Genomic DNA, 18,706 nt, shown 5'->3' with positions numbered 1-18,706 from the left:
GGAGAACCTACTAGAACATATTGAACTACAATTCAGAATGAAACGCTGAAAAAGTCACCTCAGCAATTGGTACTCTGATATGACCTTCAGTGGCTAACGTTTCAGCTATGATCCATATCGAGTTGCCAATGTTGATTTGGTCATCTTTTAACCCTTATTCAAGGCATAGTTGTAGAGAAAACACAATAAATCGCAGAGAGTGCGGTAAAGTGGGCTACCTAAAAAATCCTGCCACAAAAACTGTTTTCATCATTATGTGTTGACTGTAGGTTGTCAGGCAAGCTGATTATTAGTAGTCAATGGACTATATGTAACCTAGGTTTGGATCAGTTTCAGAGTTAATCAACTTTAGTAATTTTTTGAATTTCTTGAGCTGTTGATTTTTTGTCAAAACACACAAAAGACACTGGCCCTTATGACGAGGTTGGATTTTCCCCCATTTTCAGACAGAGGTCTTCAGTGTCTAACAAGGGGTCAGTGGATTGAATAGGGACTGGAAAACGTTTGGCAAGTGCTTTTTAAAGCCGTGTTGCATGTTTTTAGGACAACTATGACTTTGCTCAAACCAAAAAATTTTGTATATGTTTCAGCTCTTCGCTGATAACTCAAAAACTAATTTATGGATTTGAACGCTTAAAGGCGCGTTTTTTGCCACTAATACCATCATGATTTCCATATGCAGTCGTTAATCTGAATTGGCCGGGCAAAAAAGTTATTAGAGCTCAAACTTCCAATTAAACTTCCAAACTTGCTCGAACTAGTTTTGATGCAAAGGTGACAGTTTATTCAATGTACTAGTGGAATATCGATGCATATTGTGTTATTTGACCATTTTTCAAGGCCATGAACCTATCTGTATTATTGTTTCTTCAAAATTCAGCAATTTTCCAATTTTCATCAAAACTTTGTTTTTTGTTGATGCCGTTTTTTCTACAGAACACACAAAACACCCTGGCCTCTATGGCGAGGCGGGAAATTCTTCCCATCTCGCGGTAGAAGTTGTCCGTGTCCAGTCCCTCGGCAGTGGACTAAACATGCGTCCAGAAACACTCGGCAAGTGCTGTTTCGAGCCGTTTTGCGCGTTTACGTTGTGTTAGCATTCACACAGAAGCAAGTTGCTTTGATACAGTGTTGCCAGGTCTCATCTTACTTTGAAGCCAGTCTTGACCGTGTACCAGGCCTTACACAAAGTGAAGCTATTAGATAAGTTTATTGCAATAACAAGGGTTTTATTGACATTATTGCAAATCTTGGACCCCTCTGAAGAAATTTGATCTCATGCATCAAGTTAACGTCCGAGGAACTTTCATGATGACACAAAAGTGTCTTCCATATCTCCATTGATCATGAAATCACCGTGGCTCCGGGGCATGTGGCGCTACACAATGTCAAAATACGGAATGTCAATGTGCGTGTTGGGAATGTACGAAGAGTTAAAAGATGCCATAATTTCAGTGAATGAATTGTGGTCTAAAACTGCGATTGTAACTGCTGTGGTAGAGATGCTGGGTATTATGGCGGACGCAGCCTATATATTATTTTACAAAAGATTCAGGTAAGCAACGTTTATGTTCCTTATCAATAGGCGCCGTCAGCCTCTCAACGGCTATTATTTCGGCGCTCTTCTTATTACAATTCAAAGAATTTGAATTGTATTGGGGCGCTGTCTTTTTTTTTAAAGATCTGTGCACACATTTTCATGATTTTTGAAGTCAAATTGGAGTAGTGATTTTGGTCACGTCGAAACAAGAAGTGGAGCGAAAAAGCGAGTGGTTTTGCGACGTGAATGTTTTTCGCTCTAGTACAGTGAGAAAACGGTGTTTGAACAAAAATTCGATTTCTCGCTTGTGGTTTTTTGTTCACTTGTGGAAATTTCACAAACGTTATTTTTTACAGTTTTTCATTTTTTGGATCGGATTTTTTCCAAATGGTTTTACCAATCCATTCATAGCTCATTCTAGACCTTGTTTTTCCTTTGAAACGAAGTTCCTTTTCTCGCTAATGCTTTTTTGTTCACATGCGGCAATTTCATTTTGATTTTACTGTTTTTGGAAATTTTGGATCGGATGTTTTTTCTGATTGATTTTCCCAATTCATTCATTGTTCATTCTAAGCGTAGTTTTTTGTTTGAACCAAAGTTCTCTTTCTTGCTAGCGGTTTTTTGTCCAAATGCGGCATTTGGCATTGATGTTCAATTTAAAAAAGTTTTTTTTCTGAGTTTTTGGAATTAGTTTTCCCAATCCACTCATTGTCTTTTATAGGTCTACTCTTTGTTTAGTCAATGAAAATTATACGTCGACTTGTACGTCAGGAGTTTTTCCTGATGTAATTTTTAATTCGCTATACCTTTAGATCACGTTTTTCGTTTTAGATGAGTCACGATTATCACGTTTGACTTCTGACTTACTTCACTCACTGTTTCAACTGAATGGATTTCAAGTTATTGTATGCATTCAATTATGCAATGTGGTGAACACGGTCAAAGTGAAAAGATCAAAATTATTTTGGGAATTTAAACAAGATAATACCCCGGTGTTTAATTGCTCGCCACGTAGGTTGTTGGCATTTATATTACTCCTTTAGGCCTTTTTGGATCTTTTCCGTTTTTTACATAATTTTACATAATTGTTTACAATAAGGCGTGCTCTGTAACATGGTGGTGCAAACGGAACAGATACCTTTTTAAATGCGATTTTTCGCTTGACCAATTTTTGTCTGAACCTTTTACCTTTGTCCCAGAGGTCATTAAGTGGCTGAGCAGCTCTCTTAGGGTCTTACGCCTAACTAGTTTCAAAGTATGCGATTCACCAAAAAATTTTGTGTGAGGAGACAATTTCTTATAATGAAGGGCGTTTCTTTATCATAAAAGTTTGACCCCCTTCTCTCTTTCATCCCCCCCCCCCCCGACTCACCACCCTATCCCCCATTGAAAACTCTGTCCGTCCACCTTCCTTCACCTGACATTATGCTGAAACCCCGAAGATTATTTCAGAGAAATTTGCCCGACGTTAGTCGGTATTGTTCAAATTAATTAATTTACTCCACGCCTGTCGTTTGAGACCAACTTGTCCGACGTAAATCGACGATGTTTTGTTTGATCATTTAACCGACTTGATTGTATTCAATTATTTTTAGTGAGTGTTTTGCTCTGTCTTGCATTGTGGTATATTTTGTTTTTCTTTTTAGCAGCCGCCGTCAGCCTCTCAAATGACTATTATTTATGGGATCTCTTTTTTTTAAGTCGCTTTACCTTTTGATCACGTTTTTCGTTTTATGTATGTGACAATTTTCAGGTTTGACTGCTGACTTACTTCACTCACTGTTTCAACTGAATGCATTCATTGAATTACGCAATATATTGAAAAAGGTCAAATTCTCTTGACTTTGAGCTTATTCACTATATTGCGTAATTCAATGAATGAAAGAATGTGAAATCCATTCGGTTGAAATAGTGAGTGAAGTAAGTCAGCAGTCAAAATCAAAAGAGATGGGATAAACCGATAAAGCCTGGCCATTAAGTCATTGAGAACTAGGTTATCAAAGTTTATTAGAGTGTTTGCTAGCCGATATCGGATTTAAGCTCATTAGCTTTCAGGTTTAGCTTTCAGCCTTATAACCTATGGTTCAACATGTCGAATAATGAAGGCTGCAAATGGTGGCCAAAAAATTAGAGACCATTTGAGGTTTAAGTCCATTGGGCACTCGAAGAAAATACGTCACAATCATGTGTTTTAAGAACACAGTAGATGGTCAAGCCACGAAATGCCAAAACAGCACAATTTCTTTATGTAAAGCGGTTTTTTGCGTTCTGAGTCTAACGCAGTGCGAAAATTGTAGCTGTGGTAGTTAGCTCCCACGTTTTACAGTGAAAAGGAGCGTTTTTGATTTACTCGTTATGTACAATATTGAAGGAACTTCTTCGGAGCCAGCATTTCAAATTATGTAATTAAAGGATAATTTCTTTTTTTTTAAGTTGAATTGCACGGTAAATCGTTGTTGTTCATATCGGGTTAGGGAAGAACTTACTATCGATGCAATAATTCAGGTTCTTTCACTGGCAACTTCGCGATAGACAAGGAAGTTCTTGAGGACGTGGGCGTGAATGACTTAGATCACTATTCTCATAAGCCAGGCGCCGAATTGGTGCCGGACTTCTCTGTAGACACTCCAGAGGCAGAAGCTCTTGAATTCGTCAACAGTTACTTAAATGACTTTGATTTAAACGGTGACTCTAAAAATAAGCAAATCCTGGCGTGAGAACAATAATTTGGGTAGAATAGTTAAGGGCGTGACAATTCTTCCTGAAATTCAAAATCCATGGTTATCTCTAAAATTGTTCAAATTTCAAAAAGGAGATGCGCGTGATTTCAATGCTTTTGGAAGCTATTTTCAATAAACCAAATTGGGAAGGGAAACAATCTTTATATTGGGGGGTGGGGGGTTGGTGGGGGGGGGGGGGGAGTAGTTTGGAACCACCCCCCCCCCCCCCCCAAAAAAAAAAAACAATAAAGATTGAGTGTAGACAATTGTAGTTTTTGTATCAGATATTTAATCAATATTGATGTTCATACCGCATGAGGTAATTTTACTAATTGCTCTCGAACGAAGGTAGAGGCGATTCTTGTAGTAATGTCTTTTATAAAAATTGTTGCCTGGATGTTTATTTTGAGCTTCTCTTTAGGCTTTACTCTTATTCCGAAATAAAATCTGCTATTATTGAGTCGATTGTAAATACGAGCATATAGCTGAGTAGCTAAGAATGTAAAGCCGGAATAGCTGAGTGATTATGATATCAGATTTCTATACAGGAAGTCGCGGGTTCGAACCCTTCCCCTGTGCAATTATTTTGCACCCATAAAGTTATCTAGGCTTCAGCCCTCCTTGAATTAAATTGCTGCACCTGTAGCAAGAGATCCGTTTGTCCTACGTTGGTTGATTTATGTTTAAACAAATTTTAAATTTAGTTTTGTCAGAGAGATCAACTACAACCGTTTTTTCTTTTTCCTGAGTTTAGTTCCTGAGCTTCATATAGTTAACTAATTTAGTTTTTTTTGTAATTTAATTGAATGCAGATAAAACCGAAAGAGAAAAAACCGCTTTATACGGGAATCCAATTTAGTATAAATGGACGCTCTGTTTTTTTAAAGAAAAATAGGAACTGGAGGTAAACTCTATCGCAACTTTTTATTGACTTCTCTATTTTGGCTCAACAGAAACGGTGCGCGAATCTATTCTGTTCCCCGGAATTTCCCCCCCCCTGTTACAAACTATATGTTTAATAGCCGTGAAGTAATAGCTGGTATTACTGAGGACATAGTGTTTTTACAATTCAAAGAGTTTGAATTGTATTGGGGTGCTGTGTTTTTTAAGATGTGTTTACACATTTTTTTCAATAACTTTGATCTTTCAAAACGGCATAAACAGGAAAACCCGGCGGGCATTAAGTTTCATTAGAGGCCCAAAGCGGGCTTTAGTTGTTCTTCAAATGCTGAAGGTGGTGCAGCTGCTGGGATGGCCTTAATTTAAGGTTTAAAAGCTCATTGTTAGGAGTTTTTGGGCTCAAAATGGTGCAATTTTTCATGTTTTTTGTGATTTTTTTTGAGTTTTTGTTTGATTAGTCTTAGGTTGAAGTTTTTAAAAGTTCATGGAGGCCTTTTGCGAGACAAAATTACTTGTTGTGACCATTTGATCAGCTATATGTTTTGGTACTACAAAAACAACACTCAAAATGATACTAATTTTTGCATTTTCTATAAAAGTTTTTTGAAAATTTTTGTCACTTTTTTTTAGTTTTTTCAGCTGCAGGGGCCAGGTAATCTTCTTCAAGGTTTGATTATAGGGCACTGCATAGTTTCTAATAACAATGTTTTCGTTTTCAACTTTTTAATGTCTCAAATTTTAGCATTAAAATCTGCAATTTTGTTAAGGTTTCCTAAAGTTTTTGTCAATTTTTGATATTTGTCCATTCTCAAGTGCCAGAAAACCTATTCCACGGTCTGATGAGAAGCTACTGCATGGTTATTAGTTTCAATGGATTTCTTTTTAACAATTTATCCCTTCAAATTCCATGAAATTTTTTGATAAAATTTGCAAATTTTTTTTAAAACTTTTGTCTTTTATTCAATTTTTCTTGCCTCAGTTGCCAGGTAGCCTCATCCAGGGTTATTAATTATTTGCTAGGGGGCAATTGAATGGTTTTCAACATTTTAATAGAACGAATTTCTCTTTTTGAAATATGATTTTTTTCAAACAATTATTGCCTATTGATCTTAGAGCCAATGAGTTTTTTAAGGCTTGGAATTGGGTTACTGGATAGCCTCTAGAGACAGAGAAATGATTCTGAAGATGTTAATAACACTATTTTCAGCAAAATTTCATTCAAATTTGCAATTGATTTCAATTTTATTTTCCGGTCATTTTCGAGCTAATCGATCTTCAAGCACTAATGATTTTTTTCAGGTTTTACGGATATAATATTGGGCCGATTTAAAAAAGGAAAAATTGTTTTGAATATTTTTGAAATAGGTATGTTTAAAGGGATCAAATGTTGCCTTAGGGGCAAAAGCTTCAAGAGTTTTAGCCATAAGTATATTTTTGTTTAGTTTGTTTCATTGTTTTAGTTTCTCAATTTTTTGAGATGATTTTGTTGTGTTTTGGCTGGCATTGTTCAATTGATCTGCTGGTCAGTTAGAGTACTTATACGTTTTTCATTCATTTCTTTGAATTGTATTTCACGACTTGTCCTGCTATGTTTTTTAATTCGTCGTCTCCATCGGGGATTCTTAAGATTCTTGGAATTGACTTTTTCAATGACTTCAGTGACTTCTGCTTTGCAGTCAAAATTTTGTGTGCGCGAAGTAATTTCTGCTTTTAGGTCAATTGCATGACTTACCTCACTAAAAATGACCTCTGAACTCACTTATAGAAGTTTAACTTTTACGAACATTTACCAGTTAAAGTTCAATAGTGTGCATCTAAGTAGTGCCAAATTGTATGTCCTAATTCTTGAGGTTTTGATTTCCAATATCAATTTTGATAGGCCTTAGCTGTCAGGCCTTACATTCCTTTTAGGCCGTACCTGTAATAAAACTGACAGTCAGAATCTAATCGAAAAAGTGGGAATCTGATCGAATCTAATCTAGTGGTTTATTAAAGGACTGGTGCTTGATCTGTCTGTCTCATTTCTTTAGTTGTTTCAATTCACGGTAGGCCACAAGCGTCCATCGCGGCTATTTTCTACAATCTGCTGGCTATGTTGTTATATAGTACGTTACAAGTTAAAAAAGCACGTGCGCCTAGGGGCGTAAAAGATATAAGCCCACTAAGCGGGGGGCAAAATAGAATAGTTCACGGAGCGCTATTGAACTAATGTGAAAAACTTGATAAATTTGAAAAAATATATTGTTGGAGATCTATCTTCCGTTCTTTGTTTTTGATTCCTGATTGACTTCACAAATCCTTCCTTTTCCCGTTTATCCCAAAGTTGATAATTGATGAGTTTTAGAATTCACCAGCATGAGTTATTTGAATAGAAAAGAGAACATACGACAAATAAAAAATGTATATTATCTTGTTCAGCATCATCCTTTGATTATTTTTTCAATCTATTTTTTAAGGTTTGCTCTGCATTTTAACCATCAACTGAAAATGGAAAATGTTAGAGTGTTTCAACATAAATAGCTAATAAATGAGACAACCATCATTTCAAAGGAGGAATTGATATTAATTTTAGTGACCTTGAGATGTTTGCTTCAAATCAGGAGTTGAAATTACCTGCGTTTGTTATTATAAACTGCGTCTTAGGAACAATGGATGTGTTTAGAGCGATCTGTCAAACAAGGTGCTTCCTCCTCTAATTAAGACAGTTCATCGTCAAGTGGGACAGATACCCCAGAGTCAGTAGTGAAACACACACAGTCTTTGATTACACCTGAGATTGTGGAGGACATCGGGAAAGTGTTCTTGTTTGAACTATCCCGAGACCAGGCTCGCACATTTTGCCTGGATCTGAAGCAAGCAACAGCTGGAAAAGGAACTCACGAAAGTAAGGGTTGCCAGAATTGTTATTAGCAAATTTGATTAAGATAAATAGCTAAATTTGCTTGTTTTGTTTTTAATATTGCAAAGGAAAGCTGTTCAATTTGGAGCTCTGAAAATTTATTGCGCACGAATCTCAATTTGGAGCTAAGTTCTTAAATTTTACGGCATTTCTCTTGATTACTAAGGAAGAATACTGAGTTAGTCTCAATTATTGTCACAAACAAATCTTACAAATTATAATGCAGGTGTGTTGTTAGTGGCGACTTCGTTAAAAAAACCACTTAAATTTAGTGAAGAAATAAATCCCCACGGAAACAAACCACTACTTGACTATTACAGATATGCGCATTTGGCCATGTCTTAGCGGCCCGTTGGACCTGATATGACACTATCACAACCGAACAGATTATCGCGAACAATGTTTGTTCCGACCCCACTTGTGGGGGGAGGAACTATATACTCAAATTGGCTTTTTTTGTTCAGACAATTTTGGCCGATCGATATATTCATCGTAGAGAATTGTGAGTGCTATCATTAAAAAGCTCGTCCAGCGTAGAATTCGAAACTAAAAAGATTTTTTTAATTTCGTTTTTTTAGCGGAGTTATCGAGGATTGAAGTTTTGTGTGAACACGGTATATTTGGCATGGTTTTGTTCACTTTTAGTGTAATTTTTTTTCAAATTAAGATCTTTTTTATTAAAGAATTAATTCAAAATTACATTTCACGGCACAAAATGTACAATTTTTGAGTTCCTAATAGACGAAAGGCGATAAAAAGACTAGTTCTGCTCTCATAGGGAAGTTTAATATCAAAAACATTCGAATTCTATTTGAGAGCTCATTTTTTAGAAAACTTTTCATATTTTTTGTTTTCTTAAGTCACCTAGAGACTAGTCACTTTTCATATCGAGGTTCCATTATTGACAAACCTGATTTACAGTCAAATAAAGCCCAATGAACAAAAAAGTCGTTCTCAAGGAATCGCTTGTGTTTTTTTAGCGTCGACTCTGAGTTTTCGTAATTTCATATGAAATTTTGATTTTCTTTTGGAGGTTTTACTAAAGTTTTGGAGTCCTGTTGCATAGAATCGTTGAAAAAAAGTGCAAGAGGTTTCGTAATGAGCATGAAGTGAACCTTTCTATTGCTTTGAGTGGACAGCTAATGGCCGTTAAGACTTTAAAAATGATATTCGGAAAAAAATAACATTAACAGATCTTAAGCTTTTTCCGAGAATTTTAAGTTAGGCTCAGTAATGACAGGACCCCCCTCCATTCAACTGCAACCAATATAAACTAGTTAGCGGTTCTATCTTCTAACTATTGGTTATTATGGCTTCAATGCCACAAGATTTCAAAATTCTTTTTAAATTTTTGATTTTGGTTTTATTGGTTCCTCTTCAAATCTTATTACATTATCTTGATATTGATAGCTCCCGTTGGCTTAGAGAAGCCGTTCAAATTTTTTTTTGAAAATTAACCAATCATAGACTTATTTTCGTGAACTGTAAGTCCGTCTCAGTTATGACCGGACACTCTTCCTTTCTACCTCAATAAAAATTAAACTACTTAGCGGTCTTATCTTCTAACTATTGGTTTTATGACTCCGATGCTCGAGTTTTGATAGTTTTTTAAATTTTTGGATATTCTTTCGTATTTTTGGTTCCTTGTGAAATCTTAAGACAACATCCTAATAATGATAGTTCCCATTGGCTTAGAGAAGACGTTCATTGGATCATAGATAAAGTTTTCAGAGATTTAATTGGTTTAAATGGCTTCGACATTTGCTTCTTGCAGTTTTCTACTGAGTTTTTGGATTTTGCCTATATTTGTTGTTTTCATAGCCAATGATTTATTATAATGTCTCATTGATCACCCATGGATGTCAAACATCCTTATCGTTCCATCGAGGCATAACGCGTATTTGTTAGCTTCCGTTGCAAGCTATTGAATTTAATGGCGGGTACTACATGTTTTCTCGGAAATTTTGTGGTTTTAATGTATTTGTTTATAGTTTGTAGAATTTTGGAGTCAAATTGTTAAAAAAAGTCCCATTAAATGAAAATAGAAAAGTAGTTACTGAAAAAGTGATTTTTTAACGGCTTCGACACTTTTCTCGATCTTTTTTTTTGAATTTGCTGCTTTTGCCTGTTTTTTTTTCATTCTTTAGTTAGCCTTGAAATGCTGACCGGTCTCATCAGCATGTAATTGAGGATTGAATGAATGTTTTACCCGAAGCAGTCAGGTTATAGCTAATAGTCTTAAAGTTTATGATATCATACATATTCAACAATTTTTCAATTTTTTTTTTAAGTTTTTGTTGTTTTTTTTTCGTCAACTTGTAACTTATTATCATCATTGAGAGGTCCCATCCAATTGTTTTTTTAAAAAGTAAACATGTATACTGATATTATGTCGTACCTGATGTTTTGTTTATTGGACAATATGCGTTTTCAAAAAAAGTTTTTTGAGTGGTGTATTCGTGTTTCTTTTTCTCTTCCTTTAGCACAATCGCTTAATGACAGATCTCAATGATTTTCAAATGTTAAGACGTGTTCTGAGCTTACCTTTATTAGGGTACTTCTGGAACTGTCTTATGGCTGTCTCAAGAATAAGATGTACTCTTAAGGCTTACCTGACTAACTAAAGTTCTATATCTCTAGTCTGTTACTCTTCTATCTGAGCTTCAGTAGACAGTGCACGGGCCCCAATGCTAAAGTCTAAGGTATATCTCAATACAAAACAAGAGCGGAGTAGAGAGAGAGAAATATACTTTATTATTATATCAGGTTGGTAACTGGTACTGACTAAAACAGCCTTCTCTTCTGAGAAGAGGGAAAACGGGTAAACATCTAAAGGAAAGAAAGGAAAAGATAATATTCCCTTTTTATCCAATCAGGGAAGAGTATTTTCAGTCTTTATTTATTTAAATAATAAAGTCTTTCAAATAGTCTTTGCTGGAAGTCATACTTGACTCCATTTTTCCGGGGTTTAGAGTTTTTTTGAAAGTCTTCTATACAGTATAATAAGTCATTTTCTCTGTACTCTCTGAAGGATTTTCTTTCTTTTTTGAATGTGTTGCTTTGTATCGGTTCGTCCGTAAGTCGATCCCTAGACACAGGTTGCCCAAAGAGCAAGGAGTGAACATCAACAACCACAAAAGTATCTATTCCATTACCACGTCCAGTGGGTAGAGATCCTTTCGCGTAGGTCCAGTGTTGATGTTTGGAGGCGATCCTGATGTCCAGTGACTTACCTGACTTACCTGAATTGGTTTGATCTGTTATTGTTAGCTGTTAGATGTTCAGTAGTTTTTTCACTATTATAACCTATGTTAGGTTTCGTAAGTGTTCTGTTATACGTAGTATCCCTTCCGGTTGGAAAGAAAAATGAAGCTTTTTATGTTAAGTGTTAAGTATATTATGTTATATGTTATATGGAATTCGATGGAGAAATTGAGGGTAGTTGGGTAGTTTGTCAACGTAAAGTTTGTTGACTACAACGAGAAGTTTTTTGTGACATGTGACTGTTTTGGCCATGTTGAATCAAGTTAGATTTTGTTACTGGAGATGAACATGTATTAGTGTCTTGATTTCTGTTTGGAATCAAGAGTTATTCTGATGCAATCAATTCTTACGAATTGATTTGTCATACTTCAACATTTTAGGATTTGTTAGTTGTTACTGATAAAGCATTTTCCGTGTCTGTAAATTTGTTAAAATGCTGCTAGTCTCCGTGCTATGTATTTTGTAAAAGGTGTACAGATCTCGCTTATTGGAATTGTAATGGGTAGGCACAAAAATGTCAATTGCCTCATTCCCATCAACGGTTATTTCTTCAACTTCGTAAATTAAGTTAAAGTCTTTGTCCGCGCGCTTATTGTTTAAGAGTGTTAATAGAGACTACATATATTTAACCTTCCAAAGAATCCAAGGATTCTTTCAGTATTTGGAATACGTTCTATGTTAGTTGTTACTAGGCAATATCTAACTTGTTAGTTGTTACAAAACGCAATTATAATGAATTGATTGTTTTCATATATATATATATATATATATATATATATATATATATATATATATATTGGTATTGCTATTATGTTAGTTGGTTGCATGTTTCTTTTTGTTTAGTTACATATATTTACATGTGAATTTTTCGAATTCGAAATAAATTTGTTCTATCTATGTTACAATTTGTTGCGATGTTATTATGTTTTTATCACATGTTGTTACACATTGTTATACAATGTTAATTTCAAGTATACATTTCAATTTTAATGTTTTGTAATCAACAATATAAATCAAGCAAGTGAATGTCTATGTCTATGAAAGTATCATGTTTATGACTCATGTTTCTGATATGTATTATTACACGTTATATGTAATTTTAGCATGTTTTTTTCATGACTCATTGTTAATCTATTTGAATTTTGTTTACACTGTATAGTGTATGTTAGTATATGTTCCTATTTCCGTCAGCATTGTTATGAATTACAAGTGTTATTTATTTTTTGGAATTTTACTTATTTACAAAATTGCATATTACTAACTATGGAAAAATCTTTGCATATATACATGTACAATTTAGTAATCAGGTTAGAATTTGTAGAAAAAACAAAAATTGTTTTTGTTTTTTAGATTTTATTAAGCATCAAATATCTAAGTATCAATACAATGGTACATAATGGTAGTTATGGAAATGTAAATGATACAAATTGTTAATCTGAGGTATGGTAATCAATATAAGTATATGAAAGGATTTTACAAAGAATTTGATTACAAGGACTTTGACTATACAAATACATTTAGAATGAAGGGAGGGATTACTAACTGAGTTCTGGAGAAAAGAAAGAAAAAAATTATATAAATACCCTATATGCAGAGGTTAGTTTCATTATTAGTTTTCATTGTTACTATTCGAGTCATTTTTAAATATTTGAATTTGTTACTTGTTACTTTGGCGAAACTTGTTACAATTTCTCTGTCTGTTTCGGATGATTTGTCCGTTCTTTATAATGCTTGTACTCCTTTACGAAGTGTTCGTCTTTCGAGAGGAAATATGCCAGTAAGTTCGTTATATCATTTATTGGTATGTCCGCGATGGAGGCCTTGACCCTATTGCCTATTTCTTGTTCAACTTCTGTTGTTTTTCTCTCATTGTTAAAATTGATTCTGTTAGTGAATGCGCGGTTAGTTACGCTTCCTTCAAGGTGGTATATATGGTATTCCTCGCATGGTTCTAAAGCTTCGAGCGGTACCATGAGAGGCCGTTCGGGTGCATCTTTCGGTTGGAAGATGTAATAGTTTTTAATTGGATCAAAGTTTCTGAGTGTTCCAAGTGTATATTCCCATTTTAGACGATATCCGTAATTTAAAAAATAGGGTGATGTGAGCTGGTCGTCTATGTGGATGTAACTTTTCGAAGTATTGTGGTTTTTATAAAAATGTGTAGTATATAAAATTATGGTTAAGTTTAGTTTCTTGTACTCTGTAATTATTATTTTGTACGTCTTTTGGTGTTGGGTGAAGAAAGTTGAAACTAAGTTGAAATATTTGGTGTTCGTATATACTATATGCAGATAAATCTTGAGATGCTTTTGCTACTAAAAGATCAAAATTACATGTTACTGGTAGCTTGAATTCGTAATCGTAATCGTATAGAAATCTCTCTGTTAAGCTGTAGAATTGTTTTAGTTTAGGATACAGTGTCTGGTGGAGTTTATCTCTCCCCATATTTTTGGTACTGCGCTTAACAGTGTTCGTATTTTCTGGTGGTAGAGGCGGGAAGTACTCTGACACTCGGTTTTTCAAGATTATGTAGAGGCGACATGAAAAAATTATATTCTCGTGAATCAAATGGCATGTTTGCCCAATTTCGGTAGGATAGTAATGGGTTGTAATTGCTACTGTGTGGACTATTGAGTGTTCTAGGATCTTTGTCCTGGAACTAAATAGTTTCCATAACTGTTACCGTGGGTGTTTGCTCATTTGTAGATTGGTGGAAGAAGGATTTTCTGTTATTGCTTCTCGGTGTTACTGCATATGGGAATCTTAGATTGTTCGGTCTGTTATTGGCTGTTCTCGAAAATAATCTTTGTTGCACATTTGTTTGTTGGTTAGTTTCTGTTATATAATCTGTTGGTGGTGGCGGTCGTACGGGTGGTGGATAGTTGGGAAGTAGAGGTGATACATATGATTCAGTTGGTGAACGGCTTTGATTGTTAACTGGTCTGTTATTCTGGTACCTTTGTAAATTTGTGCCTGTTCCTTGTTCACTAGTATTATTTGTTCTGTTAGGATTAAATGATTGTAAGTTTCGTCTATCCTCATATTGTTTTGACTGGTGAAATTTATTTCTAATTTTACGCGCTATTTCCTGTGGAGTTTGAGTGTTCTCAGGAGTGTTATCTAATTCCACTCTCATTGTTGTTACTGTTTCGTTGGTTTTTTCCATTTGGTCATCTGTTTGAGTTCCACAGTCCGAAGCGTTGTCTCTGATTGTGCCGGGACTTGAGCGTCCGGATGCTGAGCTCAGTTCTCCCTCTTCAACTTCATAGTTGAAGGGTGAATCTGCTTTGTATGGTGAATCGTAATCCATACTGGTAGCCATTTGCTAAAACTCATTGAAGGTTACTCTTGGAATAACATAATGTTTACTATTGTTATTATTGTTGTAAAAACTGTTTGTAGTTTTCTTTGTTGCACACTGACTCGTCAGTGTTTACGTTGTTACATGTTAGAATGTTTTGTCATTTTGATTGTAAGTTTTCATGCATCTTGTTATATGTACATATGATTTTTACGAATTATATGTTATTTCATATGTTGTCAATAAATCAATGTTCGATTAGTCAATAGTAGTGGGGGGGGGTTGATAATAAGGTTAATGTTAGGTGTTCCTAAATACCAATTTGATCTTAAATTTCGTATGTATCAGCCGAATGAGTATCGAAGTATGTGACTTCATTCTTGTGTGGCTGATCATTTTTTAGTATGTCTGAGCTGTGGCTGCGGTTATGCATTTTGTTAGCCGTTAATTTCAGTTGGTCAAAATCAATTGGTGGACGATTCTGTATATCGAGAAGTTTTGAAGTAGGTATTAAATGTTGTTGTCCGTTCGATGTTGTTGAAGGTTTCGGGATTTCATATGGTGTTGGTTGATTCATAGGTATTGGTGTTTCATATGGGTGGTTATTAAATGGTATATTATGTTGTTCTATTTTTGGTGCACTTGGAATAGGTGCTGATATATTGTTCCCTAGGCATTGGTATGCCGGAGGTGGTGTTATAAGTTGTGGTATTGTTTGTATTTTATTCTCGTTTATTGTTTCCAATGGTTCTATTTTAAATGTTCTACACGAAATGATTCTGGTTTACATTTTCTTTCTGGTAATGGCGGCTTCTGTTTCTTTGTTGGTGATTCCAACGTTCGTAATTGCAATCCATTTTCTGTTCTGCGAATTGTAGTATTATAATGTTTATAGTTTGTATCAACATAAATTTCTGTTGGTATTTCATTGTTATTATGGGTTGATGTTGTTATTTCTGTTGAATGTCTTCGAAAGTTACGTTTATTTTTTCTTGGTTTGTTATTTAAGTTCCCATAATGTGAATTGTTATCATCACTATCGTTATCTATATTTTCTTCTTGTATTCGAGCTACTAGTTGTGTAAGTGTTTGTGAGAATATTCCAAAGATTCCGGTTAGTAGTATTTTTGTTATGCTCGCTTGTTTTCCAATTGCTTTATGAATAGCGAAAGCGTTATAAAATTTGATAATTAGATTTGTTATGAATAGTATCATGCTAATCATAGCATATGTGATAGCCATTTTCTCTAAAATATACCATGGCCAACCAAAGATTGATAAGATTTGGTCTTTTAGCCATGCGCCGTCAAAAATTTCTTTCCAGTTAACACTCGGTTGATCTATTTGGAAGTTATATCCGTTTATGTTCAAATCTCGTAGCCATTTTAGCAATTGTTCATAGTTTTTGTATGTTTGTAATAACCCTAATTGTTCGAGTTCTAAGAGTTTTTGTGCGTTAGCTGATTGTGCTTCTTGTAATGGTTTTTCACGATCTCTAATGTTTTCATGAAGTAGATCTCTTTTTCGTTCTTGTACTAGTTGTTCTTTACTATATATTCCGCTTTCTATTAAACTTGCTTGACTAAACATGTTGTCTAGTACTATTTCTTCTGGTGATATTGTGTTTAGTACTGTTTCAACTTTAACTGGATATGGTGTTACTCGGTATCTTGCTGTTCCTTCAGTATCTATAGATATTAGTTGATCGAAATTACTATGTGAACATGGTACTGTTTTTGCCCAAAGGTATGTTTGACGTGTTAATTGATGTACGTATTGTACTCTGTTTTTGTATAGAATTGGTATTTTATCGTAACATTCACCTGTTTGTGGTACATAAAGTGGTGATGATTTCTTTGCACATTTGTACATTTTCATTACGTTAACTCCTTCTTGTTTAACAAAAATCGATCTATCTCCTGTAAGGATGTATCCTAGAAGTGGTGTGTTCTTTTGTACTTGTGTTAATGTTAATTGTCTGATGTTTCGAGTTTGTTCGCAAATTTGTGAATAAAATTCAATTGCTTGTAGACTGATTCTTGAATATATGTTACTCATATATAGGTCCATTTTCATATTTAGATGTGTGTTTTCGTTGACAAAGCCGTAGTAAAATTGATTATTATCTTCATCTTCGTAGCGTGTGTATGATGAAATGATTTGCTTAGGTTTTAATTTTATGAATTTTTCATCGTCGAATTTATCTTTCTTTCTTGTTACTTTTTGTCCTGTATGCATATCAAAGCCATATTCATATATTATATAAATATCATCGTATTCTGTTTTATGTAGTGGTTGTGGTGATCCGCATTCGTGTTCAACTAATGGATATACTTCAAATCTTGTTGCTATCGAGTCTGTTCTGTTTAGTTTTATTTTTTTCTTGTACATCTGGTTTTTGTACTGTTGTTCATTCTGCATTTGTTTCTATCCAGTATCGGTCTTGGTATTTTACCATGTATGCATCAAATTGAATTAGTTCAAATAATTGACAATGTGTTTGTGGTTCCCAAACTATTGTTGTTTTTGTGAAAGGTGTCGGTAGACACTCTCCTTTGTGGAGGTCACATGGCAGTTTCGTTCCCATATATGATATTTCTTCGGTGTCAAGATTTAGTATCAGTGAAACTTCTCTTATTTCTAATGTCCAGTCTAATATGTCTATTCTATTTTGTTTTCTAGGTCCGGTCATACAATTTGATTGTGCGTTTTTGATTTCGAAAGTTATCCACATTGGATTTGTGTAGTCGTATACTATCCTTCCATATGGTGGTACCATTGGAGTATCTATGTCAAATTGTATTCTACCTTGCAGGTCTTCAATTCTCTTCTGTAATGGTGGATTAGCTATGTAATTGAATGATATGTTATATCGTGTTGGTTTGTATTTTGTGTTTTTAAGGAAGTTAATTCTAGCAAGTTTGTTACGAACTCCGTCTGCATCTAATATTTTTGTTCTTTGTCCATCGGATACATAGTAGCTAGGTCTGTTTGCTCTAATATAATCGGTGTGTTTTGAACACCATTCTACTCGTTCCTTGATTGTTCCTGCAACTGCGTATGCTTTGATCTCTACTGCTTGTGCTTTAGATAATAATTGAACTTCTGTTTTTGTCATATCTAAATCTAGTGGTTTAAATTTACATGTACTGATCTTATTTAATTCGTAGTATTTTACATTTGTTATTTCTTCTGCATCGCAATCGTAATGTTCAATAAAGATGTCTTGAGGTCCGATCGCTGAACCATTTATATTTTGTCCTGTTAATTCTACATAGTCTTCTTTTGTTTGACGTTTTTGTCTTTTATTGTTTAGTTGAAATTTTTCCAATATACTATCTGTTAGATGTTCTCTATAAAAATTCCAGTTTCATGTCCATTTGTCAATAGCTATTTCCCACATTTGTTCACAGTCTGAGCTATTTTTAAATTCTTCTAATTCTTCACTATTGCAGTTATATGTAAATCGGTTTGGGTTTGTTTTGAATTTTGTTTTGTTACTAAATTCATTGTCCACAAATTTGTTGAAATCTTCTTGTTCTGTTGTGTATGATGTATTTGTCTTTGTTTTGTTTTTATTTTGTAAATTCCGAATGTGTTTTTCCATTCGTTCATTAATACGATTCTTGATCTGTTCCTTGATGCTGTTCCGTAATTTATGTTGTGTTTGTATTTGTGTTTCTATTTTCATATAAATAAATAGTGTTATTAATAATAATATTAATATTATGGATTTTAGTTGAAACGGCATGTATACGATAAGCCTGTGTGAGGGTTATAAAAAGTCGCAAAACCCAAAGTTTGTTTAGTATATCTATCAAACTTATAGATAAAGTCAATGCAGATGAACGGTGCTGGTGTTGTTGTTGTTACTATAGAGGGTGTTGTTGCGTGAAATGGATGGTTGAATATAGTATCGTAATTGATTGTTGTATTAAATTTTAGCTCGAGAGATGGTGTTGCTAAGACGTTAAGTGCTGTGTTGCGTTGTCGTGTTGTTATATTTAGTGTATTTGTTAATCTGTTTCGTGATCAATTGGTAAGTGTATCTCCAAGATTAGTAGGTCCGTACAATGGTGGAG

The 18,706-nt window shown here is 34.4% G+C and overlaps 1 pseudogene; it reads left to right on the top strand.

Annotated features, from left to right (window-relative positions):
• The first annotated feature begins 1,385 nt into the window (after positions 1-1,385).
• The window catches only part of LOC142354847 (hydroxysteroid dehydrogenase-like protein 2), a 40,119-nt pseudogene continuing 22,798 nt past the window's right edge, over positions 1,386-18,706 (top strand).

Source organism: Convolutriloba macropyga, unplaced genomic scaffold (genome assembly GCF_964194025.1).
Source record: "Convolutriloba macropyga unplaced genomic scaffold, txConMacr16.3 SCAFFOLD_1011, whole genome shotgun sequence".
NCBI classification, from domain to species: Eukaryota; Metazoa; Xenacoelomorpha; order Acoela; family Convolutidae; genus Convolutriloba; species Convolutriloba macropyga.
This window is presented reverse-complemented; position numbering and strand designations above follow the sequence as displayed.